Raw genomic sequence first — 13665 nt, 5'->3', positions numbered from 1 at the left:
CCCATTGTTCGTATTGTTGAATGAAACCTCCACATTTTTTTAATGTTGCATATTTAGTTTGAGATTTCCTGTTGAGTCCAACAGTCTACCTCTTAAGAAGCCTGCTCCCATATTCTTTCATGTTTTATCATCCAAGCTAGTTTACAGAGGCAGACAAAATTCATGTCACAAAGTCTAAAATGGCAATCTTGACACATATTGTTACCTAATTTAGCCACTAAATATCTATTAGTGTTCAAATGAACAAGGCAACTAAGAAACTGACATAAGGGATATGTCCAACGTGTCTAATCCAGAAGTCTTTAAACCTAATTAGTGTTTTTCTGACTTAGTAATTATATAAGTATGACCATTAAGAGACCCATAAAACCCAATTTGTCTCCTCTTCTAAGAAATCATAATGAAATTAGTTCATTCTCTCCATTACAAAGAGTTAGTGTCACCAATACTTAAATTAGCAGTGGATTCAAGATCTCATGAGATAAATATAGTTGACAGAAAGTGACATTACTGAAGGTGGGGTAGAATGCTCCGTTTTTCATCATGTTGTAGCTCGGACATATTTTTCTTGCCTTTTCTTTTTTCTAATACAAATGATCCTTTACAAAAAAAAAAAGAAAGACACGAGGTAACATGCATGATTTGTTTAAAGTTAATACAAAATTCTGTGATTAGTGGTTTTGTAACGAATAAATCCTCCTACTTTGTCATAATCATGTAGTTGTCGGGTCTATGAGATCATTATCTTTGATTAAACACCTAGAAGCATCGGATTAAGGATTTCATACATCGATTAGATGAATAATTAGTGACAAAAAGAATAAGTATTTATCAGAGAGATGATTCCAGTTCGAGATAAACCCATGGATACACAATCTGTAGAGCAATTGATTCATTCAAAATTTTCATAATAAAATGCAAAGCGTGGGACCTTAGAGGAAATTTAGCTTAATTTCCTTTTGCCCCAAATGTAAGAAATGGTAAAAAATTCACAGAGGACAATATAATGAATGATCAATAAAAGCTAGAAAGGGTAGCCTTAGGTGTACTCTACTATGATTTTAGATTTTCATTTAGCCATGAGTCCTCGGTTAACGTGCTGCTTTGAAATCCATTAATAGAGTTTTTCTCAAACAATCCATGGGGTTGGGTTTACTTTAATTCAATTGGGTATTGTTTCTTTTGCTTTGTTGTTCCTTTTTAGTTTTGGGTGCTCTTAATTAGTACAAGCATTTCAAATATTTGAAAGGATATAATTACATCTCTCCATTTCAGGTATGTGATATGATTGAGAAACTCCCCTTTGAAATATAATCCTAAGTAGTAGATAATATATGCAACATTGGATATCTATTTGGTAATGCTTTTATTTTGAGAGATAGTTCTTGGGTAAAATGTATTTTACATGTTTTAGTTCTAAGAGATTGTTCTTTGTTTAGAATAGGAATTTGATAGACTCGTCTATGAGATATTTTCCAATTAAGCCCACAATCTGAAAAATCTAACGAACAAGTGTATAGGGCGAGAGAGCATTATTCTCCAAAACCGTTACCAAACATTACTTGATGTGGCATTTAAGAAAGGTGTTGGGTGACTAACCATTTAGCTCTCTATTTTGCTTGCTCAATTGCTCGATGCTTTACTGGTAGACTACAATGAGGCTATGGGTTAAGATGCACCTCCTCTTCCACCTCCACCTCTAATAAGACTGTTCGAGGAAAAGGAGAAAAGCTAGAAAAAGTAAGCCTTCTCATATATTATCATATGCCTTTCTAATAGTTTCAAAATTTTAAAAGATTTGATTGTTCATTTAACAAATTCACTGATTGAAAATTGATATGTGAGGGAGGACTTCAATGTATATCTCTTAAATTTATATCTCTACTAGATTTTCATTGACAAGCCCGTCCAAAAAACCTCCCTATCATGAGATATGCTTAATTTGGTTGGATCTACCTCCGACACCACATGAACACGTGCATCCACATCGTCCATTCATTAAATTAATATAATTATCTAAATATATTTAAGGGTAGACTTGTTGGAAGCATTGATAAAGATTAAAGACATGAAGAAGGTGGAACGTGTGTTTGTGTGTGTTGGTTTGAGTTGGATAGGAAAGTTAAGAGATGAGGGGACCATTAATTTGAACTGTAAATGAGCTAATCTCTAGTTTTAATTTGTGTTTCTTTCTTAATTAATTAATTTGCTTTTGAGAGAAAGCTTTCTTTGTGCCAAACCATCACAACCTCAAAGCCTTTGGAATTCTTAGTTTGCAAACAAGAGGTCTGAGTGTTAGCCTTTGGTTGGTTGGACCTTGAGAGCCATGACCCACCAAATTCCAAACAATAGCTAGCAACCATCTTTCTAGCTTCAAATATTTGTTCATGAGCATCTTCATAGCAAGGTTCGAGAACTCCATCGATCTTAGAATGATTAGTTTTATTCGTATTCGATACCAATATGTGTTAGTCACTTGATTTTCGATTAGGGTTTTGTCAATTTCGACGAAGCGTATCCATCTATGTTATTTTAAACTTTCTAAGCACCTTTACAATATACATTATGAGGAACTGTACGTAAATACAGATACGCTCATGTACATAAGACTTCTGTATAGATAAGAGAGAGAAGAGTGTTTATAAAAGCTGAGGGAAAGAAAGCAACGTGTCTGTGTTTCAGAGGATCCATTGATCTGATCTTTGCCGTAAAGAGATGGTTGATAACATCGGAGGTGGCCCTGATTCAGATGTTAACAAGTACATGGTTGCAGGTGGTGGTGGTGGTGGTGGTGGTGCTTCTGAGACTAACAACTCAGGAGATGATGGTTACATCAAGGAGCAAGATCGTCTTCTTCCAATTGCTAACGTTGGTAGGATAATGAAGCATATCCTTCCACCTAATGCAAAGATCTCAAAAGAAGCCAAAGAAACTATGCAAGAATGTGTTTCAGAGTTCATTAGTTTTGTTACTGGTGAAGCATCTGACAAGTGTCATAAGGAGAAGAGGAAGACTGTTAATGGAGATGATATTTGTTGGGCTCTTGGAACATTAGGTTTTGATGACTATGCTGAACCATTGAAAAGGTATTTGCATAGATATAGGGAATTAGAAGGTGAGAAAGCTAATCAAACCAAGGCATCTGGCAATCTTTTAGAAGACAAAGATGCAGCATCAAACATCGTAGGTAGTGAAACCAGGAAACAACCTTCAGGTCCTTCACCTCTCAAGTTTAGCGTGATTGATAAAACTAATGGCTCCATTTCCAGACCATTTTAAGATCTTCCATTGCTGTAATTTCATAATATCTAGATCATGATGACTACTGATGAAGGTTTTTTCGTATGGGTGTTATAATTTGTGTAATATTACAGATGTTTTGCCTGTTTTGGTAACCGATTTACTAGTTATGCCTGTTCATTAGTTTCAGAGCTAGTATTTGTACTTTATCTTTAACCTAATCATGTTTCGAATGGGAGATTTGGCGAACTTGGCGAACCAGCTGAGGTTGTATCTTCACTGATTTTGGACTGAACATGAAATTTAGGGTTTTATTTACATTATTTTGCTTAGATCAATAGTTCTATACAGTATATATTCTGTGAACTGCTAATTGTTCTTACTTGATTGTGATGTTGATTTAAGTGTAAGAGGTTGGAGATAAAGGGGGAAGATCATCATTCAAATCTCAGGGATATAGTTCATAGTTCATCATACATAGAAGGCAAAGTGAAAGGTCAGTTTCCAGCCTATCCTAATCGTCTTTTACACAAAAGATATTAAGAAACCAGCACATACAAACACCTTAAAAAACACACTTTTAATATATATTGGTATGAATGGGGGTGTATCAAATGATATTAGGGCTTTTAGCGAAACCCTTTTGTTACTTTAGGACCACTGATCATCTGTAAAACTGAACTCCTGCCCAATGCAATGGTTTTTGTTTGGGCTATACCCACAGGATGATTTTTACAGTTCATCTATAAGATCAAAATAATTCTAGGAGCCCTAAAGTTCCAGGAACACAGATAGATACAGACACTAGTGTTTCTTCCCTTCACCTTTCTCTTGTTTCATCTTATGCTTCCTTTTGAGCCTGTGTTCATCCAGTTTAGCATTGAAAGGAGAGATGTAGTATACAACCAGATCACTTATAGCCCCCTCTCTCACCTTCTCTAATTCCTTTCATCCCCTCTTCATTTTTCTTTCTGGGGCTAATCAAAGGGGAGCCTAAACTAGAACTTCAAGCACCATTATGCAGTATACCTGCCCATGAATCACTCACACTAATGACCAAAAGTAATCCTCCTATTTAAAAGAGTCAAAAGTTGACAAAGGTTACGTTTGTGTCTAGGGTTAGGGTTTTCTTAACCTTAGAGCTTGGGACCACTATTTAAGGGCTCAACACTCCATGGTTTGCCGTGAAAATTTTTCTATCTATCTCGGGCTTGTTGATATTTACTATTTTCAATGGATTGAGTAATCTTCCCACTGGTGTGGATGAGTGGAATGTCGATCAAAGCTTATTGGAAGCTCTGAAAGGAGATAAAAACTTTATACAGAAGCACTTGGGATTCTGGGTTTCTCTCCTTTAACAATTCCGAGTTCCTGTTTAAGGTGGGAGGGGACCATTCAGGGGCACACACTGATCTATCTCGGTATGTGTTGCTCTTGTGGCCTCCACATTAAAGTCCTTTGTCTGTTCCCTGGTTAGTTTTTGATCAATCAAAGTGTTTCTTCAAGGTTACTAAGTTTAATTTATTTGATTCCACTATTTGAGGAGTTTAGGAGCTAGGGTGAAACTAGTGAATAAGATATCTGATTGAGTTAAAAGGAACAGAAAGAGATGGAAATGAGAGAATCAATGTGGTTTCTTGGGTTTGGTATTAATACAATGAGAAAGGATTTCTTGAAATAAACTGTCAATACCTGCAAAGCTAAGTCTTCTTATTGGGAGGAGCTTCTCTTTTCTCTAAATTATTATGTGAGCAAAGCCCTATGATGTACTACCGGAACTCCCTTCATCTGGCATTGCTAGCGATTGCTCCTGCTGCCACGACACCGCGAATCTTCGCACCTGCTTGGGCATGGCAGAGGGCATGTGCCTTCTTGTAGTGCAACCTGCCAACATTGTCCCAAGAAATACAACCTGATAAGTGACTACATGCCATGGATCTTCTTCCAAAAGCTTAATGTAAACTCTTGTTACTTAAAAGTAAACAGAAATTTATTAGTGCATTTACCTAAAATCATGTGTCATTTGAGCAGATAGACTAAACCCAGCTAGTCATGCTTTTTAATAAACCTGCTCATCACCTTCCACAACATTGCTTTCACCAATCTTTTACAAGGAAACTGGGTTTGAAGATCACAAAATAAAAAACTGAAGAAAGATTGGTGTAGCACTTCGTATATGCAGCAAATTGAAGCAGTTGTGATGATTCTTTTAAGTTGAAGATCTTCAATAAGTACTTGATAGAAACTTTTCCTTTCAATCTCCCAAAGGATAAAGTGTATATTACTTTTTACTGTACAAAAGCTTATAGGTAACTGAAACTCTTCTATGAGTATGTACCCTATGGAACCTTTTTCCTTTGGATTTCCCAAAGGATGAAAACTTGTAGATAACCCTAATTTACCCTTTCAATTTCTCAAAGGATAAGTTAGCTTTCCACAATACCAATCCACAGGTTGAAGATCTTGAATGAGTATGTAGTTCATGGAATAATTAAACTTTGTCCTTTCATTTTCTCAAAGGATAAAAAACTTAACTTCATTGTACCTTTGCCCTTGCAAGTTCCTAATGGTAAAACTGCATAGAAACTTTTCCTTTCAACTTCCAAAAGGATAAAATTAAGTTTAGTGGCTTAGGCAAAATATTACTGAAAATCTTTCTTTGCCTCTAAGATGTTGGGGACCTTTGTATATATAAGCCTAATGTGTGATGCATTATGCAATCCTACTTTAAGGAAACCCTAGAGTGAATTCATAATAAGAGGAAGTGAATATGTAATAAAGATATACAAGGAAATAGAGCAAGAGTCACTAGCATGCAATAGTCCCAAGTTTAAGATAGAATGGTGATGTCTCATGCTAGCTGGTGCAAAGTACTTTTGTGTTTTGCTTCTTCTTCTTCTTCTTCTCTTTTTTTTTTTTTTTTTTTTTTTTTTAGGTGCTTCATATAAATGGAATCACATGAGAGATTGTATCTCTATTCATAAGTGACAAAAATTGTGAAATGCAAATATAAGGCACAACTTTAATAGGGCTTGGGAAGTAAGAGGCTAGAGACTGAAGGATAGCTCAATTGGTAATACCGACATCTCTTATGGAAGAAGTCACCGGTTTGAATCTCCCTGTAATATATGTAATAGTCCCTATCCCCTATTATAAAAAATAAAAAAATAAAAAAGAAATTACCGGTTTCCAAAAAAAAGAAAAAGAATAAATAAGAGGCTAGAGACCCACAATTAGTTATCATACAAACTTGATCATATAGCCCCAAAACATCAGAGTGAAGTGCTACGTACTAAGGTGCCCATCAGGTGGTTGAGTGATGTAGCCAATAGATTCAATATTGAAAGATAATGAAAATGATGATCTTCATTATTAACCTTGAACGATACTATAAGGAAATAGAAAAACTTGAGGACTCTCTCAACCCAAGGTGGGGACTCACTCAACCCTACAGGATTCACTCAACTCTTTAACACAAGTGTGTACAAACCGTTGTGACTTCATCATCCTTTGGGTAAGGGTGTCAATACAATACCAAAACCGTTTAATAACGTACCGAACTGTGCCACTTAAAACTGCACCGTCTCAAATTCGGTACTTAATGTACTGAAACCGTTTTCTGGAATTTGGTATGGTACAGTTTCGGTTTCAAACGGTGTACCATTGGTACATACCATATACTGTACTGAATACCGATACCGTACCAAATACCATTTTCGTACCGTATTTAAGGTTAGTTCTATAATTTTGTTTTAAACTTTAAACCCTAATAAATTAATAACCCTAAGTCCCAAAATCCCTTCGTTTTACACTTTTGTTATGTTCATGACTTCGTTTCTCTTGAGTGGCTGAGCCTTGTTCAAGCTTCAGCCTTCAATTCGAATTCAAGCATCAGCCTTTAGTTTGAGTTCAAGCATCAGCCTTCAGTTCGAGTTCTCTGTTCGTTCGTCTCTGGCTCTCTATCCATTCGTCTCTCTGGCTCTCTGCCATTGCAACTCTGCTAGTTGAAGCTAGCTCCTTCGTTTTCCCTTTCATGCCCAACCTGGTTCACCTGTCCTCTGGAAACTCCCATCTGCATTGTAAGTGAATCCCTGTGACACAGGTTCTTCTACTTCTGCTTTTTATGACAAAGTGTTTGATTTTTGCAGTGATTTTACAGAATTGTGCTTACAGCTTTAGAGCTTCTTTAAACTAATCCATCTTTTTGTAGTAGTTGAAGATTGATCAAAATCTATAGTAAAATTTTAGAGGCCAGAATTAGTTTGAACTGGAAATAAGAGATATTACTATAAATCCAACTGTAGGGTTAGTCTTAGTCCACAAATCTGGTCAAGTGTGGAGGGTAATCTGATTTTTCAACTGATAAAATGAATAATTGAAAACAAGATATGAAATTCGAGATGGTTCTCTGATTGCTTAATGTTTAATTTGAAAGTATGCATCGAGGAAACAATTCAGACTTGGCTGATCTAAATTGCAGCTATGTTTAGATGATCAAGAAGCATCTGAGACGGTGTTCAGCTGGTAAGGAAAATAAGAAGTTGAAAAAGCATGGAGGATAGATGACACTTGATAAAAAACAGAGTTTCCATCCCATATGCACGGCTATTGGGGTAATTGTATTACAAATTCTACAAAATACAAAAAATAAAATTGCAACACAATTGAAAGATGAAAATCATTAGCTAATCCGGAGAGCTTGATGTTGCAACCGAACGAACCACCGATCAATGAGGTTGAGTCATACCTTGAGTGCTGTCTTTAAGGTAATTGATGCACCCTACTACCAAGGGTTCTTCGCACCACCTCCTCCAAAATAAAGCAACCTCCAACTAGAAGATGAGGTAGTTCTTCTAGTCCCTTCAAGGAGCCAAAAGCTAGAGCACAACACTTTGACAACTCAAGAAAGAAATTAACTTTGTAACACAAAATAATGTGAGAGTGAGGAGTGTCTCTCTAGCACACCACATGCAAGGAAGGGTTGGGTTTATATAGGCCCAAACCTCACTTTACACCCCTTAGGATTCTTAGGCAATGAATTGGAGAATCAATTGCTTGTCCCTCCTCCACTAATGAGAATAAACCACCTTGACCTAACCTCCCCACTACTTGGAGAAGTAACTCTCATATTCACTTCTTTGGAATGAATTAGATTTAATCCATTCAAAGACCCTTTAACAATGGCCACGAATGGTCAAGAAGTTGAAATGAGAAATGAGGTCAAGAGTTAGAATTTGAGTAAATTCCATCATTAAAGTAAGCCCACCTCATCACCATGATCAAGACCTTTAAGACCCATGACCAATGTCATGAAGAGCCTCATAACCAAGGTCATGAAGGGCCTCCTTTACTCATGGTGCCTCATTACCACCCTTACCTCATGGGTCCCACACACTAACAAAATAATTAAATAAAAGAAATGCAAAAAACTAATTTTGAAACTTAATATAGATTTTTAATAAAAAACCTAACAACGGCATTAACAGAGGAAGAACTTCACCCCCAACTGGAACCAATGCAATAGCCCCTAAGGGTGTCAATTGCGTACCGAAACCGTTTAACCATACCGAACCGCGCCGTCTAAAACCGCACCGCATCGCACCGTACCATACCATTCAAAATTCGGTATGGTACGTACCGAAACTGAATTTCTTCAGTACGGTTCCGATTTTAGGTACTCATACCGTCAGTACGTACCAAAACCGTACCGAATTGGTACCGTACCAAATTAAGGGATATAAATTTTAATTTTACAATTAAAACACTTTATCTTTACCTATCCCTAATTCTCTATTTCAGTTTTTCGTTTCATCATTCACTCATCTTCTTAGATTTACTTGTTTGTCTCTATTGATTATATTTACTTGCTTTATCTCTATTAATTTCAAATTCTATCGATTGGTTGATCACAGTTTCATTAGGATCTTAATGAACTAATAACAAAAGTGGCATAAGTTCATTCGTACCAAAATTGTACTGCACTAGATGTTGTGTTTAAACCATTCTCCCATCCCGATTAAATACCGAAACCGTACCAAACCTTTTTTGTAAATACCAAAACCGTACCGTACAGTTTAAATTCGGTACGGTACGATACGGTTCTGGTTCGGTATTCAAAGTTGGTACCGTACCGAATTACCAAAACCGTACCGATTGACACCCTTAATGGCCCCCCATGACAAAATCTGCAAGATGATTGTGGAGACTAATCCATATCAATAAGCAGTAACTGAAGGGAACGATACTACTCCACTTCATGGTATAAGTCAGCTTCTCTTGAAATGCGCCACATACAGGGAAAAATAAAATGAAATCCTCGAGCAGAGAAGCATTGAAGGGAAAAAGAAATAATAATAATAATAAAAGAAGAAGAAGGAAACAATCGATCAATCCCCCAAAGACAAGGATTTGCAAATTTCCAAGCATTTCTTTGTTTAAGTAAGTTTTTGTTGTACCGATTTTATACCAAAATCATACTGTACCATATACCGAACCGTTCCATTTTTGTCGTACCGATTTTATACCGAAACCGTATCGAACCTTTTTTAAAATACCGTTTTCATCCCGTACTGAATAAATTCAGTATGGTACGGTTTTGGTATGGCGGTTTGAAATGCGATACGGTACTGTACCATACCGAATTACTGATACCGTACCGTATTGACACCCTTACCTTCGGGTAGCTCAATATGATAAGCATCATGTCCTATCTTCTTAAGGATGTGACAAGGACCAATCTTATTTTGCTTGAGCTTGTTGTATGTTCCACTTGGAAACCTCTCTTTTCACAAATATACTATCACCAAGTCATCCTCTTCAAATTCCATAGGCGTCGATGAATATTGGCATTTTCTTTGTATCGTTCATTGGCCCTTTGAAGTTGTGTTCGAACTTGTGCTTGAATTTCATGAATATGATTTGCAAGCTCTTCCGCTTCTAGATTTCTCTTATTAGGATTTGGAATCGAAACACAATCTAAAATGTGACTTGGGCTTCTTCCATACACTATCTCAAATGGACATTTTTGAGTGGATCGACACTTCGAACTATTGTAGGCAAACTCCGCTTGTGGTAGAATCAAGTCCCATTGACGAGGATGGTCACCTACAAGACAACGAAGCAAATCACCAAGTGATCTATTCACAACCTAAGTTTGACCATCGGTTTGTGGATGATAAGCACTTGAAAAGTGTAGTTAATGCCCATAAGTCTCCACAAAGTAATCCAATAGTGGCTCACAAACCGATTGTCACAATCTGAGATAATTGTCTTAGGAACACCATGTAACCTCACTATTTCTTTGAAAAATAATCTTGCCACATTTGAGGCATCGAAGGTATTCTTGCAAGCAATAAAATAAGACATTTTTTAAAGCCTATCTACCACTACAAAAATATAATCAAAACTGCTTTGAATTCTTGGGAGTCCTACAATGAAGTTAATGCTCAAGTCTTTCCAAGGGTGATTCGGTATAGGTAATGATTGATAAAGCCCATGTTTTGAACCTTTCATTTGGCCCTTTGGCAAACTATACGTTGCTTAACATATCTTTCAACATCATGCTTTAATTTAGGCAAAAATTAACAGTCTTTAACTAATGCTCAAGTTTTGTTTCTTCCAAAATGGCCTCCTAAACCTCCACCATCTAGTTCGGAGATGACATAAAGTCTTAGAGACCCATTTGGTTGACAAAGTTGATTTCCCTTGAACAAGTATCCATAAAATTGTTAAACTTATCACTTCTATTATTTTCACATTCTTCCCAAACCTTTGCAAAATATGGATCACTTTTGTAACTTTCCGGTAAAATATCAAACCCAACGATTTCATAAGATATGTCTCGAGAAGACAATGTTTTCGACTAAGAGCATCCGCAACCTTATTCTTAGTGCCGGATTTATGGTGAATTAGGAAATGAATTTCTTGAATGTATGAGACCCATTTTGCATGCCTTGAATTCAATTTCTTTTGAGAATTCAAGAACTTTAGAGCCTCATGGTCAGTATACAAGACAAATTCTTTGTGAATCAAATAATGACGCCAAAATCACAAAGCTTGTACAACAACATAAAATTCAATGTCATAAGTAGAGTAGCGTCTTTTGGCATCATTAAGTTGTTCACTAAAGTAAGCTATGGGGTGACCCTTTGGCTTAAAACGGCTACAATGCCTATATGTGAAGCATCACATTTAACTTCAAATACTTCACCAAAATTAGGCAAAGTACGAATTGGAGCCCCGGTTAATTTTTGCTTAATTAGTTTAAAACTCTTATTAGCATCTTGGGTCCAAATAAAAGATTCAGATTTGAGGTAATCGGTTATCAGAGCAATAATTAGTACTAAAATTTTTCATAAATCGTCAATAGAATATAGCCAAACCATGAAAGCTCCTCACTTCGGTTACGGACCGAGGAATTGGCCAATCCACAATTGCCTTAAACTTTGCTTCATCCGATTTGACCCCTTGTGAAGTGATAATAAAACCTTAAAAAGAAACACTTTCAACTTCAAAAGAACATTTAGTGATGTTTAAATATAATCTTTCTTTTCGTAAAACCTCAAGAACTTGACGCACATGACTAATATGTTCATCACAAGAAGAACTAAATATGAGAATATCATCAAAATAAACAACCAAGAATTTTCCAATAAAAGGTCTAAGTACTTGAATCATCAATTTCATAAAGGTACTTGGTGCATTAGATAAGTCAAATGGCATCACAAACTATTCATAAAGTCCTTCTTGAGTCTTGAAAGTGGTTTTCCATTCATCACCCGGTTAGATGCAAATTTAATAATAACCATTTTTAAAATCAAGTTTAGAAAATATTTTTGCACTATGCAACATATCAATCATTTCATCTAATCAAGGAATGGGAAACCTATACTTAACTATAGTTTTATTTATTGCTCTACTATCAACACACATCCTCCAAGATCCATCTTTCTTTGGAGTAAGAAGAGCGGGAACGACACATGGGCTTAAACTTTCTTGAATCAATTCGGTGTTGGATGTCACACATTGGTGGTAATTTGTCTGGAAGTTCTTCCGTCTACATCGGAGAATTCATTTAAGAGTCCTTATATACACTTATGAATGTTTATTTTCTTTTCTAGCTATCTCACATGGTTGTTGTCTAATTCGGTGTTAAATGTCACACATTGGTAGTAATTTGTCCGAAAGTTCTTCCGTCTACATCGGAGAATTCATTTAAGAGCCCTTCTATACACTTATGAATGTTTATTTTCTTCTCTAGCTATCTCACATGTTTGTTGTCCAATTCGGTGTTGGATGTCACGCATTGGTGGTAATTTGTCCGGAAGTTCTTCCTTCTACATCAGAGAATTCATTTAAGAGCCCTTCTATACACTTATGAATGCTTATGTTCTTCTCTAGCTATCTCACATGTTTGTTGTCCAATTCGGTGTTGGATGTCACGCATTGGTGGTAATTTGTCCGGAAGTTCTTCCTTCTACATCGGAGAATTCATTTAAGAGCCCTTCTATACACTTATGAATGTTTATTTTCTTCTCTAGCTATCTCACATGTTTGTTGTCCAACAAGAACATATGTCATAGAACTATTTTCTTTGCAAGCTTGTTCAAAGAGTTTCAAAGATAAAAATTTTGTTTTTCATCTTTTGAGGTACCACAAGGAGGAACTTTTTTTAATAGAGTCAAAAAATATTTCTTACCACTCAAGGCAAATGAATATGTGTTCTTTTCCCCCTATAATTAACTTTCCTATCAAATTACTAAGGTCTACCAAGTAAAACATGACAAGCATCCATAGGTAACAACATCACACCAAATTTCATCAAAATAAGTATCAATAGAGAATTTAATTAAACATCTTTCTCTAACGGAGACTTCACTTCCTCTTTTAAACCATGAGATGCGATAAGGATTGAGATGTTTATCACAAGTCAAATTTAATTTCTCAACCATTTCTTTAGAAACCATATTTTCACAACTTCCAGAATCAATTAATTCTAGACATTTCTTTCCATAAGTGGTACAATAAATGTGAAAAATATTGTTTCTTAGCCTTTGGTCATCTTCTAAACACTTAGATGCAGTCAAAACACGTCTAATGACAAGGCTTTCGGCCTAACTATCGGGATCACAATACTCTTGAGGGATTGCGTCTTCTTGGTCATTTTCATAGGTAATTTCGTCACCATCACTCTCAATCAAATTGATTCGATTTTCTTTTTCTTTTTAGTTGGACAAGAAAATAACAAACGACCAACATCCCCACATCGATAACACACACACCTTAGAATTTTCTTTACCCTGATTTTGGTCTTTGGTCATGGGTTTTGGTCTTTCATCACTTCTAGGCCTTGAATAGTCCTTACAATAATTTAGCTCTCATAGTAGTATTGGGAGCCCTCTCAAACCGCCTAGAAGAATTTTTCTT

At 36.0% G+C, this 13665-nt stretch overlaps 1 pseudogene; it reads left to right on the top strand.

Annotated features, from left to right (window-relative positions):
- The first annotated feature begins 2317 nt into the window (after window positions 1–2317).
- LOC149010468 (nuclear transcription factor Y subunit B-1 pseudogene) lies at window positions 2318–5423 on the top strand (annotated as a pseudogene).
- Window positions 5424–13665: the final 8242 nt, after the last annotated feature.

The sequence above is a fragment of the Hakea prostrata genome, chromosome 7, assembly GCF_041222555.1.
Source record: "Hakea prostrata isolate BN-2017 chromosome 7, UWA_Hpros_2, whole genome shotgun sequence".
NCBI lineage: Eukaryota > Viridiplantae > Streptophyta > Magnoliopsida > Proteales > Proteaceae > Hakea > Hakea prostrata.
Note: the sequence above shows the minus strand (reverse complement) of the source record. Positions and strands in the feature narration are given on the sequence as shown.